The sequence below is a fragment of the Ailuropoda melanoleuca genome, chromosome 1, assembly GCF_002007445.2.
Source record: "Ailuropoda melanoleuca isolate Jingjing chromosome 1, ASM200744v2, whole genome shotgun sequence".
Classification (NCBI taxonomy): Eukaryota; Metazoa; Chordata; class Mammalia; order Carnivora; family Ursidae; genus Ailuropoda; species Ailuropoda melanoleuca.
In genome coordinates this window covers 186,329,892-186,354,786 of record NC_048218.1, presented here as the reverse complement: position 1 = coordinate 186,354,786, position 24,895 = coordinate 186,329,892, and the positions used below count along the sequence as shown (strand labels likewise).

At 37.8% G+C, this 24,895-nt stretch overlaps 1 non-coding gene across 1 annotated transcript; it reads right to left on the bottom strand.

Annotated features, from left to right (window-relative positions):
- Positions 1-2,170: 2,170 nt before the first annotated feature.
- Positions 2,171-2,275, bottom strand: LOC117795506. Its single transcript, XR_004619563.1, has one exon. It is a non-coding gene; the product is annotated as a U6 spliceosomal RNA (small nuclear RNA).
- Between the last annotated feature and the right edge of the window lie 22,620 nt (positions 2,276-24,895).

The window sequence follows — 24,895 nt, the reverse complement described above, 5'->3', positions numbered from 1 at the left end:
GACACTAACTGACTGAGCCACCCAGGTGTCCCACCCTGGAAGTTTTTGAATGAAATGACATAACCTGATTCAGTTTTTTAAAAGCTCCGTCTGGGGGCGCCTGGGTGGCACGGTGGTTAGGTGTCTGCCTTCGGCTCAGGGCATGATCCCGACATTATGGGGTCGAGCCCCACAGCAGGCTCCTCCGCTATGAGCCTGCTTCTTCCTCTCCCACTCTCCCTGCTTCTGTTCCCTCTCTCGCTGGCTGTCTCTATCTCTGTCGAATAAATAAATAAAATCTTTAAAAAAAAATAAAAAATAAAAGCTCTGTCTGGTTGCTCTGTGGAGAATGAAGTATAGGAGGGCAGGAATGGAAGCAAGTTGACTGGTGGGCAGTCTATTAATGCTAGCTGAGGTAAGCGTGGATAACACACAAGGATGGTAGCAGGAAAGCCAGCAAAAGTGACTGGATTTAGGAACTGTTTTGAGATATACAAATTGACAAGACTTGCAGATAGATTTATAGTAGGGGAGAGGGAAAGAAATTCAAAGATAACTTCTGGGTTTTTGGACTTAACAGCTAAGTCAGGTGGAACAGACTGGAGAGGGAAGGCTCTGGGCGGGGAGAGCAGATGCCTAATAGACACTCTCTGGGGATGATGAGTGGGCTGTTGGATACATGAGCTTGGGGTTCAGGAGGAGGGCAGGGCTGGATATATGCTTTGGGTAGTCATTAGTATAGAGATGGTATTTACATGCAGGAACTAGCTAGGGCCATATGGAAGAGTATTGATAGAGGAAAAAATGGAGCCTGGCCTGCATCCTGGGCACTCTAGCATGTAGAAGTCAAGAAGAAGAGAAGGAGGAAGCAGAAGAGACGGAGGAGGGGAGGCAGCTGAAGAAGCAGGAAAATTAGCATGGTAGAGTGTCAGAAACAAAAACAAGTCAGTAAGGAAGTGATAACTCAAACACTGCTGGAGAGTTGAGAGAGATGAAGTTTGAGAGCTGGCCACTGGGCAAAGCAAGGGGGAGGTGCTGATAAATTGACTGAAGCGGGTTAAGCAGATAGTAAGAGGCAAGGAAGTTGAAATGACTATGTCCACTAGTTTTAGCCACAAAGGGAAGAAGAGAAATGAGACTGTGGTTGCAAACAGGAACAATTCATCCACTGCAACAGGAGGAAAGGCAGAATTTAAGGGTGTAGATGCCGGTAAAGACCAATTTGATATTGAAAACAAGAAGCCATTATCTTCAGACGGCAAGAAAAAAAGAGGAAAGCAATTGTACTTTCTTCAAAATCATCCATCGCCGTATTTGTTGCTTGATGAAATGTTAGATCATGGAAAACGAAAACTGCAGTGGGGGCTGTGATTACTCACTTGGTGTAAATTTATTTTCATGCTTCATGTTCATACACAAGTTGTTTAAACCAGTAATTTTAATCCTTAGGAAAGCTTGCGAGACAATTCTGTGCAGAAAAATAAATAACATAAAAACATTTAAAATGTTTTAAATTGCTGTTTGGGCATCAAGCTGAAACATAATTTTGCTTTGATTACTATGTCTTGTCCCACATGTATCTCTACAAGTATTAAAAAAAACATGGTGGAAAATTTAGTGGTAACAGGTGATACTACAAATAGTTACTCTTCTGAGCTGTTATGAAATAAGCATAAATATATAAACAAAAAACAGCTTGCTCTGGTTAGTTTCTTCAAATTCTAATATACAGAATTTTGATGCTGTTTGTCTCTGCTTTGCTAAGTAAAAGTGGACCAGCAATTTAGCTATTCTATGACCATTCAAATATGTAAAATTGTTGACAAAGAACCAAGGTTTTAAGATCTCAGGGTCCTCTTAATAAAGCAATATTAATACATATTTTCCTGATTTTTGTATTGTAGTAAAATATATATAACATAAAATCTACCATTTTTTTAAAAAGAGGGACAGAGGTGGGGGAGGGGCAGAGGGAAAGGGAGAGAGAGAGAAGAGAGACTCTCAAGCAGGCTCCATGCTTGATCTCACAACCCCAAGATCATGACCTGAGCCAAAATCAAGAGTTGGTTCCTTAACTGACTGTACCATTCAGGTGCCCCTATTTTAACCATTTTTAAATGAACAGTCAGTAGTATTAAGTACATATATATTGTGCAACCATCACCACTATCCATATCCAGAACTCTTTCAAAAAAAATATGAAAGTCTTTGTCAATTTTCGTGCCATCATTGAGCAGGTGCCATGCGAATTTTCTGTTATGTTCTAATTTTAATATATGTGTGCCAAAGTGACTACTTATTCACATTTTAAACACTTACTTACATAAAGAAGAAAAAAAATTATAGAAACTGTGACTCTGAAAGGAGAAAAAACTATGGAAACTGTGATAAGCCAGAACCATTTGATTGTTATTATCAAAATAAAGGCTTGTCCATAATGCTCCATATCAAGATATTGAGGCATGGAAGGTGACTATGATATTCCTCCATAAAGTACTCTTTGGTTGTGCACTCAGAGCCAGAATATGGGATAGATTATTGGAACCAAGGTGATCATTGCTATATTTTCCTAATTTTCTGGTTGAAAATGAAACAACTAAGCAACGATTCAAACCCAAATTGATTGAGTTATTAAAGATTATAAAATTTAAGACTAGATTTGGAAAGGTATAATTAATCATGTTTTCATAACCAGTAGACTGTGGGGAAAGAGGTACCACTTGGCCAGCCTGACCCCACAGCCCTTGCTCTTAACCTCTCTGCTCTAGTGTGTCTATTATAAAGTAAGGGAAGACTACACCTTCCCCAAGTTTTAAAAATTAAGGCCTTAGACAATCTCTCCAAACTCATCCTGTTCTCATTAACACATTGTTTTTGCTTGTGCAAACACTTAGACGCTGAGTAAATGATAATCTCAAGGTTTTGAGTTGGACTCACAATTATTTCTAAGTGTTTTACTAGCAAATGTTTTCTCTATAGCTGCTAGGGGATGGGGGTGGGGGGTGGACATGGGGGATGGAGTGGGGGAGGGGGGGATGGGGATGGGGGAAGATTTCATCATCAATGTTCTTTGCTGCAATTTCTCTGTATTCATTCTCATAATTTGCTGACTTCTAAAAGGATGCCTTTGAAATTAGAACATTTCTTAAAATAAAATTGCTGTGCCAGAAGACTCCATTTAGAACTTAATTTCAGCTCTTATCTACAATATTCCTGCATGTACATTCTGATTTTCACACCTGTTATGCACTGATATCTTAGTTTATTTCCAGAATTTGCCCTAATGGAGCTTTATTATCATACACTATCTAATTCAGGAAGCCCTTACATATTTGTATGAGGTTGGTGAGGTTTCTGCTTGTTTTATTTAGACTTCATGTTGCAGGCTTTCCTCACACCGCACCCCCACTGCTGTTCTTTATTAGGAACTCTCAGCTCTAGTTAGGTGAAAAGAGCAAGGTTCTGGAAGACCACTGAACCTGGTTTGATTTCGCCTCCTCCACTTATTACACATCATGCAAGATTATGGTCAACTTTTTAATTGCGAGGATTACAGACAGTTAGAATTTTAGATTTACACACAATGAGGTAGAGATTTGTGCAGCTGAGTGAAAATATATTTCCTGGTTGGTGAGTGGATCACGGGCATGGCTTTTTTTTTTTTTTTTTGGAAGTGGCTTTAATCTTACCCCGACGAACATACAGAAGTAACAAAGAAACAGGTCTGAGTGAGTTCCATGTTTTTCTTATGCTCCCTTCTTCTTCTTCTTCCTCCTCTTCTTCTTCTTCTTTTTTGAAGATTTTACTTATTTATTTGACAGAGATAGAGACAGCCAGTGAGAGAGGGAACACACGCAGGGGGAGTGGGAGAGGAAGAACAGGCTCCCAGCAGAGCAGGGAGCCCGATGCGGGGCTCGATCCCAGGACCCTGGGATTACACCCTGAGCCGAAGGCAGACACTTAACGACTGAGCCACCCAGGTGCCCCTCTTATGCTCCCTTCTTTCCCACACTCCTTCCCTTTTCTTCCCGGAGCTTCTTCACCCAGCAGGCTTGACCAACCATAGATACTACCTCATGGATGAGGTTAGATCCACAAAGGCAGGTGGGTAGGAGGGGAGAAGAGGGAATGAATTTCCCAGTCCCATTCCTTTTACTCTCCTCCTTCCACACTGGCTTCTGATACTGCTGGCTAGGGTGTCTCAATAAAGGTCCACCCACAACCTTATTGCATCAGATTCTAGCCTGGCTTTTCTCTTCATTTGTAGTTTTGTAAATTCTGAGAGAACTGTTTTTTATTTACTTAAGAAAATGTGGTATATAAATACAGTGGAATGCTATTTGGCCTTCGAAAAGTAGGAAATCCTGCAATATGCTGCAACACGGATGAACAGTGAGGACATTATGCTAAGTGAAATAAGCCAATCACAGAAAGACAAATACTGCATGATTTCACTTATGTGAGGTAACCAAAAGTCAAATTCATAGAATCAGAGAGTGGAATGGTGGTTACAAGGGGCTGGAGGGAGGAGGAAATGGGAAATTACTAATCAATGGGCATAGAGTTGTAGTTAAGATGTATACATACCTTCTAGAGCTTTGTTGTACAACATTGCACCTGCAGTCAGAAATACTCTATTGTATACTTAAAATTTTCCTAAGATGATAGAACCCATGTTAAGTGTTCTTTCCACAATTAAATTAAAAAGAAATCTATTTTCCAGTGAGGAAAGCTAAATTACACTTGAGTTATGCTCGAACCTCCAAATTGCTTCTGGTCTCTCTTATCTGGCAATTTTTCATAGAACCTAACATTGTAGAGCCAAAGAACTGAATTTCTGTGGCTTGATGTGCTTCCTTAGATTCTGTTACCCAGAAAAAAGATTTCTGACCATGTACTATAAACAACATATGCCTTCAAATAAGGATCGTTGCTTAAATGGTAAACTTTTGAATTCTTAAAGATATATTTCCCATGTTCTCATTTAGGAAATGAAATATTACTTTGAAGTTTGACTCTCCCTTTTTTTTTTTTTAATTTTATTTATTTATTTGACAGAGACAGAGACAGCCAGCGAGAGAGGGAACACAAGCAGGGGGAGTGGGAGAGGAAGAAGCAGGCTCATAGCGGGAGGAGTCTGATGTGGGGCTCGATCCCATAACGCCGGGATCACGCCCTGAGCCGAAGGCAGACGCTTAAGGACTGCGCCACCCAGGCGCCCCTGACTCTCCCTTTTTTTTTAAAAAAAAGGTTTCAATTATTTTCTAAAGTTTGTATCAAATATAATTCTTGATAAAGAGATTAGTATTTATTCAACTTTGGTAGAATACATGACTCCATTTGAACATATCAGCTACCCATAAAAAAGGGGACTTGGCACCGTACAAATATCCTGGTAGAAACACATGATGTATGTGTGAGCAATTCCCAATGTTTTCAGTGTCCTGTTTTGTTGCCTCAATTTTAATGGTGATTTGTGTTTTCTGAGCCAGAATTGTTTCAACTGAACACAAAAGTTTCTATTGTCTGGTGTCCTACAACATGAGCACGCCTGAGCTGCAACCATTGCAAAGCCTTCCACGGGTCAGTTTTTGTTTTTGTCCCCGCTGAGACCCTCCTTTTTTTCTTTTACACAAGTGAACCAAGAAGAAGCAACTATTATTTGACCAATTTATTTAAAATCAAAGTGAGTAGCCACTCACTCACTCTATGTCTCTTAGAAGGATGACCGGATATGTTTTTAAACCCTGAATGCTACAACTAAATTTAGCCAAAGTGCATTGCTTTCTGAATGCTTCCAAAATGGAACACTGTGCTTTTGATTGCAGCTTTTGGAGTCTGATTAAGACTCTAAAAGGTCAAAGGAACAAGGACTGGAACAAAATACATTCATTTACAATACCAGTACAATCAAAATGTAGAAATCAGCCATATACATCATGTGTTTCTACCAGGGTATTTGTACGGTGCCAAGTCCCCTTTTTATGGGTAGCTGATGTGTTCAAATGGAGTCATGTATTCTACCAAATGTCTACAGTGTTATTACTAGTGGAGAAATATTTTAGACTGCCAATTGTTTGCTCCATAAACTAATTTTTGAACAGAGGGTGATACCAGAGTCAGATATTTTTGCCATAAAATGAAATCTCTATCTCTATAGATTTAAACTTTCTTGAGATAGGCATTCTTCCCAAGGCCTTTGCTCTAACACACATTTTAAAAATTTCATGAGGTGAAATTGGCACATGGAAAGTTGCCACGGAGGGATGACATCAGATTTTGACAAAGAATACATTGGGAATACAAACTAACTTAAAACTCAGTTTTCCAAAGACTAGTCTGACTAGCTTGAAATTCAGTTTTCTCTAGCACATTCTGTAATTTATTTCTGCTACTAATAAGATTACTGTCATGTGTGTGTGATGATATCCTGTAGAGCAATCAGTGGGAGCTTTCCTTTAATTTAAATTTAGCCTTTAATATTTCCCTTCTCTAACATATTAAGACCTCGCTACTTTGGGGCGCCTGGGTGGCTCAGTCGTTAAGCGTGTGCCTTCAGCCCAGGGCGTGATCCCGGTGTTCTGGGATCGAGTCCCACATCGGGCTCCTCTGCTGAGACCCTGCTTCTTCCTCTCCCATTCCCCCTGCTTGTGTTCCCTCTCTCGCTGGCTGTCTCTCTCTGTCAAATCAATAATTAAAATCTTAAAAAAAAAAAAAAGACCTCACTACTTTAAACATAACTTTAAATACCTCACTACTTGGCTTTTCTTATTCTGTGTTTAGCTTTTATTTTCTTTGGCTCAAAATTAGAGTAAAGTAACCACAGCACAGGACCTTTTTATGTCCATAACTGATTGCTATAGTATTTAATATTCTTCTATTTATTAAGACCTACTATTTTCCAGACAGTCTAGGTGCTAAGAATTCAGCAATGAATTATGAAGATAAAAATCTCTGCCTGGTGGCACCTGGGTGGCTCAGTCAGCTAAGTGTCTGCCCTCAGCTCAGGTCATGATCCAAGGTCCTAGGATCCAGTCGCATGTCAGGCTCCCTGCTCAGCAGGGAGTCTGCTTCTCCCTCTCTCTGTCCCGCTCCTCCCATCCACCCCTGCTTGTGAGTGCTCTCTCTCTCTCTCTCAAATAAATAAAATCTTAAAAAATAAAATCTCTGCCTGCACAGTAAGTCTTTCATTCTGGCATATGTATCTATACCTAAGGTAGTCTTTTCCACCCCAACCTCCGGGAAAAAATTCCAAAATTTTTTCGCCAATCTTATCATTTATTTTTTTAATCTTATCATTTTATTTTTTCATTTTAATTTTTTAAATCTTATCATTTTAAAGGTTGGATATTTTTTTGAAGTAATCGCTGTGAATTATTTTTAAGCTGAGGAAACAGTGTTCATGGTATTCCTTAGAGGTGAGAACTAGATCAATGCTGTTTAATGTTTTTATCACTGAATACAATTGGTGTTTCTTAAAGTGTGTGTTATGGACCACCTATATCAGAATCCCCCAAGTTGGTGATTTCCATCCCTGGGATTCACTTCCTAGGTCCTGATTCAGAATATCAGAGTGAGGGTCAAGGATGTGTATTTTTAACCAGCAATCTGGGTGATCCTTACACATGTTGATGTCTAAGAATTAATTATTAATTTAGACAAAGAGCTGAGGAAAATGAATTTATGTTAGAAAATGACCACAAGCAATTGGACAAAAAGAATAGATGTGGAGTCTAGAATTAATAGGAAACAATAAATGTAAATATCATTATTATTTTAGGACAAAATGGAAAAGGATATTTGTAAATATTGATGAAAAATATCAAGACAAAATGGTGATCCTGGGATTACATACACATATCCATGAAGGTGTCACTTAAAGCGTATGTCTGCAGTGCGTCATATAGTGAATATGAGGTTCACAGATTTAAGGTGTTTCCCAATTGCCAGTTGAGACTCTTCCCTCCTGTGTCCCACTATTATAGTCTTGATTTTACAGATGAAAAAAACTGAAGCACAGAAAGGGTAAGTTACTTTCCTCAGGAAATGTGGGTAGTAAGACAGAACCAGGGTTACAAACCCTGGAAGTCTAGCTCCAGATTCTCTGCTCTTACCAGCTACTGTCACTAAAGAGTGATGAATCATTTCAGACCCCACTCATACTGCTCTATCAAAGAATTTTGCAGCAATGAATGTAATTTGGCTCAATTTAATATGCAGTGTGTTTATGACATACTGCTTCATTGATCCAAATGAGAGGTGAGTATTTACTTACACAATTCAGGGCTGTATTAGAAATGGTCCTAGACAAGGGTTAATAGCCTAAAGCTCTAATTAAACTGAAGTCAATCCATACTTCATCTTAACATACTCCTGCATACAAATTGCTTAAGACACACATGTAAAACAATCCAATATTCAAGTTAAATTCTGCGAGATGACCTCTTCTTTCTTATTTATCTTAATAGCTTATCTATCTTATCTAGCTTAATAGATATTTTGACCAATATCTATTAAACTAGTTATAAAGAAAGAATTAAAGGCAAATAATATCACATCCTAAGGCCTTTCTAGAATGTCCTCAGGGATCATTCCAGGGAAGACAAAGTTACAATTAAAGAAAATCCCATTAGCTTATCTAGATTGCACACAACCCTATAATTAGCATATTCTGTATTGACAAATGCCAGTATGGATTATGCTTACCCTGTTTTTATTTGAATGTTCCAAGGCTCCCTCCTCCCACAATTTTCTGAGCCTATCCAGTCACTTAATACTAAAATACTACCATCAATTTAAAGATTTTCCTTATCACTCTACTCTGGCTACCTCTTGGTCCACTCTCCTCTTGAAGCCTAAAAATATTCTTGGGGCGCCTGGATGCCTCAGTTGGTTGAGCATTGGACTCTCGATTTCGGCTGGCATCATGATCTCAGGGTCCTGAGATCCAGCCCTACATCGGGCTCTGTACGCAGCAGGGAGTCTGCTTGGGATTCTCTCTCCTTCTCCTTCTGCCCCTCCCCCCTGCTCTCACGCTTGCTCTCTCCCTCAAATAAATAAATAACTCTTAAAGAAAAAAGTATTCTCAATACATAAAATGGTATGAAAGGGCAAAAAAGTTACTTTATGAGCAACTGGCATCAGTATTTCTTCCATGGAGAATACTGTTTCTTGTTAAAGAAATGCTTTACTGTCTTGGGAGAGAGAACATAAGACTATGAGAATAAGTATCACTGAGGGACAGAGTAAACACAAAAATGAAACACAGTTGGAGATGTTGGCAAGGGGAGCCTGAGGAGAGGAGCAAGGAGCCCCATAACATTGAGGGAGGCTGCTACTGGTGGAAATGGACTAGCAGATATGTCTGAGACTGAAATTTTAGTCATTTTTGTTACTGTGATACAAATTTTTGTCTTTCTAAATATTCTCTGAGTCTTGCTTTACACACAAACGCCTAATGTGAGTGGTTTTCATGGAAATCAAATCAATGGAGTTCTGTGTCAAGGTTAAAGTGGAGCAGAGAGGAGGAAGGAGCAACTAGCCATCAGTTGGATGGAGGATTAAGAAGGGAGAAATGAGAGCCAGAGAAAACTGGGAGAAATGGCTCCCAGCCATTAATCTTCCCAAAGAATGATGAATGGGGTTTCAACTAATCCTATATAGACCTTGATGAGAGGATGACCCACCTGGGAATTTGGCCTTATATTTAGTTACCACTTGATGTGATTATCTTTTCTTTTCTTCCTTTTTTTTTCTTTTTCTTCCTTTCTTTTCTTTTTTTTTTTTTTTACTACATTTTACGTTTCTGGTTAGCAAGGTATTCTTGTCTTTTTTATTATTAATCATTTTTCTGCATAGTATATTTTGCACAATGTAGGCTACTACATATTTATTGAATGTGTGTGTGTGTGTGTGTGTGTGTATTTGTGTGCTAAAGTGAAAAGTGTGGTGGATTGTGCATGAAATTGTCTGAGACTGAAAATCTTCAGGTTATTCTCTTGTGGACTTTTAAGGTTCTAAGCCCTTAACTCTTATAGGTACTTTTAGAAAATATCTTTGCCCTTCTCTTTTTCTAGAAAGTCTGGGTTATTTCATATTGAATATTTTTATGGACTGAAGTGGTCATTCTTTTAAAATAATGTCTATAAACTAGTTTTCTACATGAAAATATATGATAGTTTAATTTCTTAAAGTTAATTTTAATTTCTCAGCAAGTATTTCAGACCTCATATGTATTTTAAAGCTTATGATTATTTTAACTTTGTGACTTAATCTGTGGCTAAGCTCATTAAATTTTTAATGCTGGATGTATATTTATTTTCCCAAAAGGATTCTTTTTTTTTTTTTTTAAGATTTTTTTTCTTTATTTGAGAGAGATAGAGACAGCCAGCGAGAGAGGAAACACAAGCAGGGGGAGTGGGAGAGGAAGAAGCAGGCTCCTAGTGGAGGAGCCTGATGTGGGGCTCGATCCCAGAATGCCGGGATCACGCCCTGACCGAAGGCAGACGCTTAACCACTGTGCCACCCAGGCGCCCCCCCAAAAGGATTCTAAATATTTAGAGTAATTATAATTATAAATATTGGCATCTAGAATTTTGTTGGAGGATGCATTAAAAAATACTACTTGGCACCACCTACAGATGAAGAAATCAAAGCATAAATAAGTGGGTATGGCACAGAATGGTGTTTTATCTTTGGAATTATGCTCATAACTCCAACAGTAATTTCTGCACCCTAAGAAATTCCCTTTAAATCTTTTTCATCTGCAAGAGAGCTATTCTCTTGATCTTACATATTTGTTCCATGGTTTATAACAAAGACTTGATATGTCAGTGACAATATATTTATGTTATGCTTTTCTAACCAACCATCTTGTGTGGTAGACAATATTATTTCCACCTTACATACAGGTGTGGTAGGCAGCTGTTAAGATGGCCTCAAATGATCCACACTTCTCATTTGATGTACTTGAGCGTGGGCGGGACCTAGTGGATCATTCCTAAAGAACAGAATATGGTGAAAGTGATTTCTTTATATTACAAAGAAATTGTGGCTGCCATTTTCCATATCCTTCCTTCCTCTCTAATTGGCTTACTCCAAAGGAAGCCAGCTGCCAGGTTATGAGCTGCCCTATGGAGAGGTCCATGTAACAAGGAACTAATATCTCCAGTCAATAGTCAATGAGGACTAGAAGCTGTCAACAGCCAAGTAGGTGGTTTGAAAGTGTATTCGGTGAGCCATGATATAACTACACCCTTACCTACACCTTGTGAGATACTCTGAGCCAGAGGCACCCAGCTGAGCTGCACTCGGATTCCTGACTCACAGAAAAGGGATAATAAGTATTAATTTTTTTAAGCTGCTACACTATGGGGTAATTTGCTGTCTTGGTCCATTTGGGTTGCTATAGCACACTACCATGAGTTGGGTAGCTTGTAAATAACAAAAAGTTATTTTTCACAGTTCTAAGGGCGAATTAAGAATTAAGAGCCAAACTTTTCTTCAGATTAATTTATAATTTTCATTTGCTTTTACTCTCTGCAAACTTGACTGAAGTTAGGTTTTGTTCTCTTTTCATTATCCTTTGATTAGATTTTTGTGGAGATACCAGAGAACTCTCTTAGCATTTCATGTTTTACAATTGTTCTTTTTCTAAGATGGATAGGTATACATGTGTGCACACACACATATAACTGAAAGATGGCCCAATTTGTATTTGACTTTGTTGTGTATGAGAATAACATTTGTAAATAATATGCAGAAATCTTGTAAGTTTGAATGTTGACTGAGATCCCAGGGAGAGGAACATTGGGACTTTATTTAGAAATGTTCTGTTCCTGCCTTATCAGCATTAACCTCCTCCCACCTTCTTCCCAAAGGTAAATTGAATAGATAAATTACATCTATCCCACTAGGGGACCTACAGTTGAACACATTCCAGGAGAGCTCTTTGTATACTTGATTTGTTCACAAATTTTATTTTGGAAAAAAAAAAGGTAAAAACTCATCTAGTAATTCTGAGTCTATTCTATCTTAAAAGAAGAAATTATATGGTAAAATTTCAATAAACAACACTAAAATATATCTCCCTTTTTAAAAAAGATTTTATTTATTTATTTGAGAGAGAGAGAGAGCATGAGTGAGTTGAGGGGCTGGAGGAAAAGCAGGCTCTCTGCTGAATAGGGAGCCTGATGTGGGGCTTGATCCCCAGACTCTGGGATCATGATCTGAGCCGAAGGTAGATGCTTAACCAACTGAGGCACCTAGGCACCCCTATATCTCCCTTTTGATAAGTGTAACTATCTTTTTCACACTTCAGAAATTAGATTTAGGGGCGCCTGGGTGGCACAGCGGTTAAGCGTCTGCCTTCGGCTCAGGGCGTGATCCTGGCGTTATGGATCGAGCCCCACATCAGGCCTCCGCTATGGGCCTGCTTCTTCATCTCCCACTCCCCCTGCTTGTGTTCCCTCTCTCACCGGCTGTCTCTCTCTCTGTCAAATAAATAAATAAAATCTTTAAAAAAAAAGAAATTAGATTTAATATCTGCTCAATATAAATGATATGAAACATTTGTTCTACAGAGTCTGACTGAAATTTCAAATAAGACATTTGAAAGACCCACAGCTCAACTTCCTCAATGATAAATTCATGTAAACTATGGATTTTAAAAATGAATACGTTCTTGAGGAATAAAATAAATGCTATTTGAGAAGTTGCTGATTATTTATAGAAGACATTGATTATGTTAAGTGCATTTTAAGTAGTAGTTTCTCAGCATCTTATTAGCTAGGATCTCTCACCCTATTGACCACTCCTTTATCATCTCCTACATTTAACCCACTACAAATGAATGCTAGTCCAAGGTTGTATCTACCAACAGAACAAGTGTTGCATTAAGAAAATGTATGTTATTGCACGTATTGCATGGTGCACTGGGTGTTATATGCAAGTAATGAATCATGGAACTTTACATCAAAAACTAGGGATGTACTGTATGGTGACTAACATAATATAATAAAAAATATTATTATTAAAAAAATAAAAGAAAACGTATGTTATTTTTCTTCTCTCAGATTTGAGAAACTTTATATCATGATGAGAATTGGAATAAATCCCAAATGTCCTTAATTACTATATATTCCCACTTCAGAGTGGAAGTGTCATAATTTATAAACTGCTAGGAAATAAAAAGGGGCCAAATACCCATTTGGTTGTGTGTTAATAAATAGACATTTATTATTTTTGCATTTCCTCATTATACAAAAGCAAAGGATTTTTTTTTCATTACTTTAGCACAGTTAATTTATTATTTTCAAGCTGGTGCCTAAACTTCTGGAACACAAAATTAATGGGCCCATGGAAACCCTCTCTGAACGGCCCAAAGTCAATAGTGGTTCTTCCCATCTGTCATATAAATTTGTAGTATGTCTCCTAGGTGCATTAAAACAAAGATACACACTAAACTTCTTTCCATTCCCATTGGCACAAGCAAAAAAAATGAGTAGTCATAAATGAATTCTTTACATAAAAACTCTAAACCTGGAAGCCTTGATTTAAAATAAACTTGGACATCACTCAGCTTTGTCAGCCAACTCTTTCAGACTGCCAATGGCACTTATTTATAGAGCTGTTTAGATAATAATGGAAGAAGGTTTAATGACTTGTTTTCTAAGCTAGCAACCAATGTCAACTCCGTGAGTTTGATGACTGCTTATAAAATGATCTGACTGCATCTGTTTTCTGTTGAAATAATTAAAATTGGAAGTGATACGAATATATTAATATTTAACATTACAATTGTTTTAGTCATATTCTGAGAGAAGAGTATTTTTTGACCCAGAATTACAGCGTTCAAATTCACTGAGAATGAATGAATTCATGGCTCCTGTAGATCTTTCTATAATGAGAGAATAATGGAAAAGTTGGGTAATTTCAGCATTTTCTGTTGTCTTATGTTGGAATTGAACTCAGTTTAGTCTGAGCAAATCACGGCTAAAAGTTTGGGGACGCCTGGGTGGCTCAGTTGCTAAGTGTCTGCCTTAGGCTCTGGTCGTGATACCGGAGTCCTTGGATAGAGCCCCACGTGGAGCCCCGCATCAGGCTCCCTGTTTGGCGAGCCTGCTTCTCCCTCTCCCTCTGCCTGCCACTCCCCTGCTGTGCTGTCTCTCTCTGTCAAATAAATAAATAAAAATCTTTAAAAAAAAAAAGAGGGGGGAGGAAATCAAGTTTGGAGTCAAAAAGGCAGTACTACATATAGTGAGTCCAAAGAATGAGGCAAGGCCAAGAATGGAAAAATAGAAACAATGAAGTCAGAAAGCTGGAGAAAAAGAGAAAGTTGGAATATGGTTTAAGCCATTGGTCTGGTACAGTGGTTTATAAGTGAGGTTAACCATTTTCAGATAGTGACAGTATAATTTTGAAGTGATAGCAGCACATCAAAGAGAGATTGAAGTTGTGAAATCACACACATTTTACAATCACAGGGATTGTAAAAGCAAGATACAAATCCTCACTGTCCCTACTTCTCACCCATAATTGGTGAAGCTCCTTCAGTATTCATTTTTACTTGCTACAGGATGGCTGAAAGTTGAGTGACCATATACCCAGGTTTCTCTGACTGTCCTAGCCAATGTCTGAATAACACCTCCTTACGCTCTCCTGAATATCCCAGTTCAGGTTATAAAGTTTATGGTCACTCTAGTTAAGACCCAGAATGAGAAGATATGAGCACTTTAATCCTCTCTGGATTATTAGATTATTACCTAACTTTTTTCAACCTAGGAAGCCTGTTGTAAATCATATAGGAAAAGAAGATTTGTTTAATTATTCCTTCTGTGTAAGATGACAAAATACATGGGAAGGGATGAGATGTTGTATTCCTGGAGAATTAAAACAACAACAACAACAACAACAACTTTGGCAGAGAAATTGGGTTCTTATGTATTCAGGTTATCAAAGATCCACAGATTATGAGGATAAAGTTGAGAAAATTGATAGAAAGGTAAATTACTTATCTCCATCTCATTGAAGTTTCTTTCCCCCTCTCTGAAGTTTTATTTTTTCATTTGGAAGCTATTCCTTTTTTGTTTGTTTGTTTTTTAATTTTGTTTGGTTTCCATACATTAGATAAAACAGTCACCTCTCCCAGTCTTGAAGGAGTGGCCTCACATGGGGAGTAAGCCTTACCTTTCAACCCTAATCACCCATAATCAACCAACCTACCTCTTGGTTTTCCCTCAAATCTCTGAGATTATCCCAGCAGCCAATTTTATCTTTAATGGTCCCTGGTGGTTGAGGGTGCGCTAACACCTGTCAGTGACCTGAAGGGGATGCTCTCACTCAGCACCTGGATTCAGGCTGATTGTGGCCAGACCCTCAGGTGGCAGATTTTAAAGTATGCAGATATAGTCAGCAGGGCCACAAGCATAAACCCTGCTGGTCACCAGTGCTACATGATTTACAGGTGTCCTCCAGCATGCTGCGTGAAAACCCTGGCGCCAGATGTAAAAACTGGGACACGGGATGCATACAAAAGCTCTCTTCTGGACATACTGGTGCTCTGAAGCCAGCAGAAGGGAGCTGGAATGAGGCAGAGGGAGATTGTGTAGATGGCACCCACCAGGAAAAAGAAAAAAGATGTCTCCTGCTGTCTAGAAAGAGGCAAAGACAGAGGTAAAGATGGTGCCTGCCAGCCAGCAGGCCCCTAGCTGTGCACTAAATTAGATGCCTGCCCCTCCGGCCTGCACTTGAAGCTTAACAAACAAGTCTCATTCACAGAAAGTCTGGGCCCTTCTCAGCTGGCTACATCTGCAAGTCCCAGCTCCTGAGTTATTTCTCAGATCCTTATAGCCTTGTGGGTCTGAGGGACATGAACCCCACTGGGTTTCAAGGCAGGATGTTTGGGGGGCTCCTCAAGTGCAGGTCTTAACAGTTTGGGGGTGCCTGGTGTGGGTTCAAACCCTTTGGTCCTCAGGGAGAAGTTCTGGGATTTGAGTCCCCTCCTTAATGTGGATCATGGCACTGTGGGAGCAGTTTATGACCAGACTGTGTCCCAGCGCCTCCTACCTGCTTCTTTGTGAGACTTTTCTTATTTATTGGAGGCTTATCAATTGCTCAGATGACAGTTTTTAGGTTCTGTTTTGTTTTGTTTTTCCCAGAGGAAGTTGTTCACATATAGCTACAGATTGAGTGTGTGGGAGGAGATGAGCCTANCAGTTTTTAGGTTCTGTGTTGTTTTGTTTTTCCCAGAGGAAGTTGTTCACATATAGCTACAGATTGAGTGTGTGGGAGGAGATGAGCCTAGGCTCCTCTGATGTCACTGTCTTGAACCAGACCTCATTGATTTAAGAAATACTGACTTGGGGCGCCTGGGTGGCACAGCGGTTGAGCGTCTGCCTTCGGCTCAGGGCGTGATCCCGGCGTTGCGGGATCGAGCCCCACATCAGGCTCCTCTGCTGTGAGCCTGCTTCTTCCTCTCCCACTCCCCCTGCTTGTGTTCCCTTTCTCGCTGGCTGTCTCTATCTCTGTCAAATAAATAAATAAAATCTTTTAAAAAAAAAAAAAGAAATACTGACATACCTGGTAATTTTAAAAGGTTTAATGGAAACTTGGAGTCAGAGAAAATGTAGCACAGGCTATAAATGAATCCTTAATTGAGATGAATATGAAATGGTTAAGTTAATATTACAACGTTGTCCTTTATTATGCATTTTTTTTATTCAAAAGCTATTAATGCCAAAACACAGTTTCACTTAGATCTTGAAAAGGAGAATTCTTTAGGCTTAGAAGTAGATTGGAAAATAAAACATTCATGGGGATTTGAATTTGAAAGTTGAAATTAATTTATCACTTCTCATTTTGTTATTCAGTGTGAAGTCCATGTTCTAGGCGATGCTGAGACCTTTCTCAGATAGTCAGTGATGTTCAGTGGGCTTGGGAACTTCGTGTGGGTACTCTGACAACAGAAGCATTAGGGAATCACTTGATCACTTGGGTGTTTAGTAATGAAGTTAAAGTGGTTCACTGTGATCATTTCTGTAATTAGAAGATGAAAGCTGATTAGTAAGTGGTACTAATTTGGGAGGAATTAAAAGTATGGGCACGGTTAAGTGTGAAATAGAACATTTGAGTTCTACAATTTATATTTTTATGAAAAATATGTGAGATTATTTTTTTTAAAGACTCCAGACTTTTGTCCCTGGTCTTTCCTACTCTAATTTCTCCTCAATATCTAGACAGAGTGGTTTATACATACTCTTCCACTTATTTCTCATTTTCTAGTTAACCTACTGCAATCTGGCCTTGCGCCAGATACTCTGAAACTGCTCTCACAAGTCATTTGTTGAGTCATGTACTGGACTTCTCTTTTGCATTTGATTCTGGGATCATTTTCTCCTTGATATTCCGTACTTCCTATGTGTCCTGATACCAACTTCTCCTTGTTCTCTATGGCTAGCTCTTGTTTCCTTCAAGGATACCTCTTTTTCTGTCATTCCTTACAACTTGGTTCCTATCATGCTTCTCCTTTCAGTCTTTACGTGCTCTCCTGTTATACTCATTTATTTTCATGGCTTAAATTTCCACATATATGTTGAGTATTTCCAAATATATAGCTGTAGAATTGACATCTCTTTGATGTTCAGCCCTATTTCTCTAGCTACCTGTAAGATATCTTTGTACAAATGTCCACAGGCACCTGGCACTCTGCATTCATCACACTAAATTCATCATATTATTTCTCAAAGCTTGCTCTTCTCATATCCTCTGACTCAGTTCAAAAGAGAAAACAAACTCAGACTTAGAAATACTGGAAACTTAAAATCAAACAAACATACGTAAGTCAGGTCATTGATCTCTACTTAATGTTGCATTTATTTTTTTTATTTATGCGACAGAGACAGAGATAGAGACAGCCAGCGAGAGAGGGAACACAAGCAGGGGAGTGGGAGAGGAAGAAGCAGGCTCACAGCAGAGGAACCTGATGTGGGGCTCGATCCCGTAACACCGGGATCACGCCCTGAGCCGAAGGCAGGCGCCCAACCGCCGTGCCACCCAGGCGTCCCTAATGTTGCATTTTTTAAAAGACAAAGTACTTCACTATGAAATAGGTAATCAAATACCATGATAAAAATGAAAATCATGAAAGTAGCTGTTTTTAATGCTTTGGGATATAAAGTTTTAAAATTAAGAAAGTCATAAACATTAGGTCCTTGGACCTCTTGGACGGGTAAGGAAGCTAAGGACACAAAAGCCAAATGATTTATCCTGATAACATAGACAATAACTTGGATATTCCAAATTCGCATTCATCTTATTTCTCACTGCATTATTGGGCCAGGTAATATATAATAAACTGTTTCTAAAGAACAGTGTTTTTCAAATTTTGGGCCTTAGGACCCCTTCACACTCTTGAAAATTATTGAGGACATCAAAGAACTTTTGCTCATATGGGTTATATTTCTTGATGTTTACTATGTAAGAAATTAAACCTAAGACATTTTTTAAAATTATGTTTAATTTATTTAAAATTAATAAAGCTAGTATACATGTTAACACAATATAGTTACGGAAAAATCTATTTTTGAAAAAAATTATTGAGAAGAGTGACATCGTGTTGTACCTTTTTGCAAATATCTGAATGTCTGATTTAATAGAAGACAACGGGATTCTCATATGTCTTTCTGCTTTCATGCTGTTACACTATCACATGCCATGTAGCCTCTGCACAGTTCAATTATACACCCATGACAGGAGAGAAAAAACAGGGAACCAATGTTTTAATATTAAAAGGAAGATAGCTTTGATCTCTTTAACTCTCTGAAAGTACCTGGAGGATTCCCAGGGTTCCAGGACTACCCTTTGAAATGTGCATGAATCCTGGGAGTCCCAGTATTTCAAAGAACCATTGAATCCCAGTTCTGTAGTTATGCTCAGTGAGCCTTTTGGACAATTTAACAAATTGGGCTCTCATTTTCTTTATAGATAATATGAGGATAAAATTTTTACAACATAGATTTGTGGTTAAAAACATGGACTCTGGGGTGCCTGGGTGGCTCAGTCGGTTAAGTGCCTGCCTTCAGCTCAGGTCATGATCCCAGGGTCCTGGGATCGAGCCCACATCAGGCTCCCTTCTCAGTGGGGAGCCTGCTTCTCCTTCTTGCTCTCCCCCTGGCTTGGGCTCTCTCTCTCAAATAAATAAATAAAATCTTAAAAAAAGAATGGACTCTAATACCAGAAGGTTTTGCCACTTACTAGCAGGTGACACTGGGAAAGTCACTTCATCTTTCTCTGCTTCATTGGAAAAACAAAGATAATAGACTCTAGTTTTATAATTATTAACAGGATTAAGTATGTTAGTATTTGTAAAGGTTTTATACAACAAAGTAACAGTTGTATTTCTTAAATAAAACAAAATATTATATTTAAAACAATTATACATAAATGTATTTTATTGGCTTGAGGCTTAAAAATAATAAAGCTTACAAGGGTACAAGGAGAGGACCTGGGAAATAATATATTCTTTGTTTTTGTTTTTGTTTTTTTAAAGATTTTATTTATTCACTTGACATAGAAAGAGACAGCCAGCGAGAGAGGGAACACAAGCAGGGGGAGTGGGAGAGGAGGAAGCAGGCTCCCAGTGGAGGAGCCCAATGCGGGGCTTGATCCCAGAATGGCGGGATCACGCCCTGGGCCGAAGGCAGGCACCCCAGGAAAATAATATATTCTTGAACAGAGTCTTGGAAACAATGATTTGTAAAATAGTTTCTAGATAATATTAAAGGCCCACAGTCTAATGAAAAGAAATAATACAATTGGAAGAGGGCCACAGAATTCCAATAATATTCGATGTATTGACAGATGATACCACTGATGCTTTGCAAAGCTATATTTTTACGAGGCTTAACACTTCAATCAACCCAAATTTGCAACTCAGGGTAATGAGAGATGGTGCTGGTATAAATATCTGCCGCCTTTTACAATGGAAGTATGAGCAAGTAACAAGTGATTCTGGTTCACTTTCTCTCTCATTTGTTAATTTTAGTCGTTGGGCACCTCAGTGTCAAACAAGAAAGCGTTTCCTAACAAATGAATGTCTAAATGTTTTGAGAATCTTATATTTTCATTTAGTTTTTATTATTTCATCCAGTTTAAATACATGATATATTTCACTTGATAAAAGATTACTGCACCAACCTTGAAGAAACTTCTTTTGACTCCCAGTCTTTACTTGAGTTCTAACTCCTGCCTCATCTTTGTTGCTATATTTTGACTTTCATCCTGTGTGGGTGTTGGAGAAGTCCGATGTGTCCTTTTGTGTAGATGCCATGGCTAATCCACTGCTCTCTTCTCTTCTAGTGGTGCTGATTTTATCCTGTTGCCTTTCCTACTAGCGCTCTGCTTAAAGAGTCATTCTTCCCACCCAAAAGGAAAATTTCTCTTGAAAAATGTGACACCCCAACTCAGTTAACACTAGAGGATTGTTCCCTATGAGGATACTTATTTAACCCCCAGATTGTAACCTTCTCTTTCATGATTACAATGTCTCAGGTAGGACTTGCCCATAGTGGGTGTTCAGTAAACTTTTACACTCTTTTCAAATACTGTAGGGATTATTCCCTATTGAGGACAAATATGAGGGAGATAATTCCGTATCACTTTTTAGAATTCATCCCGTATTTGTCCATTGATTTATCCCTGACCTTATGGGAGTATCCTGCTATTCCAGGAGTCTTCTTTGCAAGTCAGAATTTGGAGACAGATATTAGACACAGTCAAATACTTCTTCCATGTTGGCTCCTGAAAAAATCTGTGTATGAAGTTTTTACTATCTTTATAGACAAGGAACTTCACCCAGAAATTAAGTGATTCTTCTAAGGTTAGTTAGCTGATACTTACAGACCTGAGATCTAACTCAGGAGATCTGAATCCAAGTCCTGTCTACATTTTCCCCAAATTGTACAATTTTATTGCAATAAAGAATTTTTGGATTTAGTACCTAAGTCTTAAAAAGAATTGCTTCCAAATTTAAACATTTCTGAGTTTTTATTTTAATATTCTATCATTGGAGTTAGTTCAATAAAAACAAATCTATAAGCTGGAAACTCTGTATTTCAAATCTATTAAAATGAAAAATGAAATAAAACAAGCCCAATTACTCTACCTGATGGTCTCTAGCTAAGAAAGCATAAGACCATGTAATAAATCCCTCCGGGAGTTTGAGAATTTAGTTCAACATGAGTGGCTAAATTATTATATTATTTTCTGAATGTGTTTGAGTTTTTGATTATTATATTAAACCATAAATAAATTACAGTTAAATGTGGGGAAGCAATTAGAAGAAATTATAAATTAATAGAAGTATTTTTGATGAATAAATGAGAAAATGCGTTAAACTTGAAAACAGCAAGGAGTGATACCGAATATCTATGAGAAAATAAAGGTAGATCCTAGGGAGACCACGGATCAATTTTATGCCTATTTATCTTAAAGTAAGATATTAATCAACTTAAAATTCTAGACAGAGAAATAATTTCTTCAAGTTTTGATATGAAAACCTTATCATTTTAAGAAGGGTTGAGCAACAGAATAAGCTCTCAGAGAAGAGAAGGAAATCCTATAACTTGAAATCCTTGAAGTGAGGTTAATAGATTAATATTGATGACATCAATCCTCTAATGCAGGAGAATTGCTTAACTGGCTTGCTGGGGAACGTTACTGATTTAAATTATGTTCATCTGCTTGGAAATAATACTTCAGGGGAGTCTGGGTAGCTGGAAATATATTAATTCTTGCTTTTTCAAATCATCCAAAATAAAAAGATGTTGCCAGAAACTCATCAAGTCAGTCAATAGAAGAAAAACTTTAATTCTGATTCTTCTTAAATTTTCAAACTATATATACTAAAACTTAATTTCCACCTTGATTTAAGTTATAGGGATTTCTGTGATATCATATTAAATTTTCGTTGTTAGTATTTTATCAGTAATAGCTAAAAAATGATTTTTTTGTATTTGCTAATTTTTTTGCCACAGATTCCAATTTATTATTTGAGGTATGTATTTTAAAGCAACGGCAAAAATGTGGTTTGCAAAATAAACATGCTTTGTTGGTGCAAAAAACAAATTTCTGAAAAAATGTGCATAAACTCAGTTTCTGGCTTAAAATGGCTTCGGGGGGGAGGTGCCTGGGTGACTCATTTGTTTGAGAATCCAGCTGTTGGTTTTGGCTCAGGTCATGATCTCAGGGTCATGAGGTCAAGCCCTGTGTCAGACTGCACACTCATCAGGGATTCTGTTTGAGATTCTCCCTCTCTCCCTCTGCCCCTCCCCTTCAAATAATCTTTAAAAAAATTTCTTTAAAAAATGGCTTCTTAGTATTCTCTCAAATTTCCATCGAATTACTTATGAAATCAAAGAAAAAGTTGAAAGAGAACAAAACTTTGTAGGTTTGACTTTGGAGCCATGTAGTTAAAAAACCACCAACCAACCAACCGACCAACAAGCCAACCAGCCAATCAACCAACAGTTTCAAACTTATAAGAATGCTGTAAAGGCATTACAAAGAACACTCACATAGCCCTTTTCCAGATACCCACTTCGATCTTCACTAGTTTCAATCATATCCATTATAGCAAAAGAATCCAATGCAGGATTATGTGTTCCACCTGGCTATGTTTTTTTGGTATCTTTTTTTGAAGAACAATTATTCCCAAGTCTTTCCCTTATTTCTATGACTTTGACATATTTTTTAAGATTATAGGCCACTTCCTCTCTTTGTTATCTCTCAGTTTGGGTTTGTCTAATGTTTCTTTATGATTAGACATAGATTATGTCATTTTGGCTGGAATGTCACAGAAGTGATGCTGTGTTCTTTCCATTGTGTCTTTGTCAGGTAGCACATGATGTTGATTGTCATTACTTGTGGTTGTGGTTTTGATCACTTGATTAAGGTGGTTTATCTGCGGTTTTTCCACTGTAAAATTACTTCTTTTTCCCTCTTTAATTAAAGCTTTTTTGAGGGGTAGTTTGAGACTATGCAAAAGTCCTATTTCTCATTCTACTTTCACCCACAAGTTTTAGCATCTATTGATATTTTATGCAGGAGTTAATTATTATTGTAATAGTGCCAAATACTAATTTTCTGGTTCCATCATTATTTTTACATTATTAGTTGGCATTGTACTGTAAAAAAGGTTTGAAGGCTTTCTTTCCATCTATTTATTCATTTATTGATTTATGTGTGTAGACTTACAGATTTCTATTTTTCTTAAGGTGCTATGTTTTACATACTTAAAAAGTAAAATCAAAATGTAAAATAACTAAAAATGGAAAATGAAATAAAACACATGGACTTGGATTTGTAGGTAAAATAGCTTTATAGGATTGTTCTAAGTGACTTTAAAATGAAGTAATCTGAATATTCAGTCCTGGTAGGATATCTTAAGGTCAAAAAGAACATCCCCCCCAAAATCAAATATTTTAGTAATCTTTAAAAAGATTTTCATTTATTTGAGAGAGAGAGCACAAAGCGGATTCCGCACGAGCAGAAAGCCCATCACAGGGCTCAATCCCAAGACACCAGGATCATGATCTGAGCTGAAGGCAGACACTCAACCTACTGAGCCACCCAGACACTCCAAATATTTTAGTAGTTTTATTTTGATGACAGTATTGGCTGTTGTGATGACTATTATGTCAGTGATACGGAATAAAGCAAATAAGTAGTTATTTTCAGCTCTGTCCACGAAAAGGCTGAGGAAACAGTGCTGGTGCAATAGCAATGAGCATTCCCAATTCCATTTTCCACTAAAATAAATCAGAGCTTCTTGGAGAATTAGTGATTCTAAGTCTGGGGCAAGATATGCCCAATATAAATTTTGAACAACTTGTCATATCAGAAGGCAGGACTAACTAGTAGGCTCATGTCCAAAAACCTCAGAAACCATTAGGATACCAAATCCCAGAAAACAGCAAAGCCCATAGTAGGGATGTGGAGATGGGGAGGTGAGCAAAATGACACATTGTACTCTGGGAGGTTTAATCCCAATATGTTGATTACTCTAGAGAGGAGTAGAAGAGTCTATGTTAGAAATTATAAATTTGCATGCTTTTAACTGAGTTTGAGCATCAGTGATCAGATAACGGAGTTTAAAAAAGGCACTGACCTATTTCATTGGAGCTTATCAAGTGAGTGTACGTTCTAGACATTGGAAACTGGGTTAGGTAATGTCCCAACTGTAGGTATCACTGTAAGTCTGAGGGGGATTCCCACACTCTTCACAGAAGAGAGTAAACAAAGTAAAAAATAATAATAATTTATATACTTTATATCTCTTAACAAATACTAGATCTGGAAGCCTCTTCTTCATTCCAAGATGATTAAATGGAAATATCCAATATAGAGGCTATAACAAAATATAGAAGATGATGGTAATATCATCCAGAACAATGTAAGAACATAACTCTGAAGGTAACATTAAAGGAGCTCAAAGCAAGTATTTTCTGACATTATTAATATTTGAGAAAGCATGTACTCTATATTCATGCTGTCTATATATGGTTATTTAAATTTAAATTTAAGGAAATTAAAAATTCATTTCCTCAGTCTCACTAGTCACCTTTCAGTCACATATGGTCACATGTGGCTAGTGGCTAGTGCATTGAACAGAATAGATATAGAACATTTTCATCATTGCAGGAAACCTTTTTTTCAAAATTTTTTATTTTTATTTATTTATTTTTTTGATGTAAAGTTCAATGATTCATTAGTTGTGTATAACACCCAGTGCACCATGCAATACGTGCCCTCCTCACTACCCATCACCAGCCTATCCCATTCCCCCACTCCCCTCGCCTCTGAAGCCCTCAGTTTGTTTCTCATAGTCCATAGTCTCTCATGTTTCATTCCTCCTTCTGAT